This window comes from Triticum dicoccoides, chromosome 7B (assembly GCF_002162155.2).
Source record: "Triticum dicoccoides isolate Atlit2015 ecotype Zavitan chromosome 7B, WEW_v2.0, whole genome shotgun sequence".
NCBI lineage: Eukaryota > Viridiplantae > Streptophyta > Magnoliopsida > Poales > Poaceae > Triticum > Triticum dicoccoides.
This window is the reverse complement of record NC_041393.1, coordinates 762446047-762446566: the sequence shown is the minus strand read 5'-3', so window position 1 is coordinate 762446566 and position 520 is coordinate 762446047.

Sequence of the window (520 nt, the reverse complement as noted above, 5' to 3'; positions counted from 1 at the left end):
GCGGTGGTGGCACACGACGACAACGAGCTGGTGCGGCTCGGTGATGAGTGGAAGACGAAGAGGATAGGAGGACGGGGGGGTCCGGTGGGTGGCGCCGGTGAACGGCGAGATGGCGGGGACGAGCTGGGGCATCGGCGTCAGGTGCCCCATTCCCGATCCAGATTCGGGGGGAGCAGAAGGGGAGTGGGATCGTGGGGGTGGGGAGTGAGGTGGGTCGTGGTTTAGGGTTTCCTCCCTGGTGGGGATATGGAGGGAGTGGGTCGGCCGGCTGGGCCTTTGCCCAGTTGGGCTGGCTAGCTGGGCCACAGATGGCCCAGTGGGGGGGCGCCTCTTTTTATTTTTAGTTAGATTTGTCTTTTCCTTTTACTTATTTATTTATTTCATTTTTCTGTTTTATTTCATTTTAATATATTTAGACATTTTCCAAAAGGGTGTTCGTTGCACTATAATCACCTAGGCATTTAACTGCACACTCCGAATATTTTAGTTTAATATTTTGAAAACTTTGTCGTTTGACATT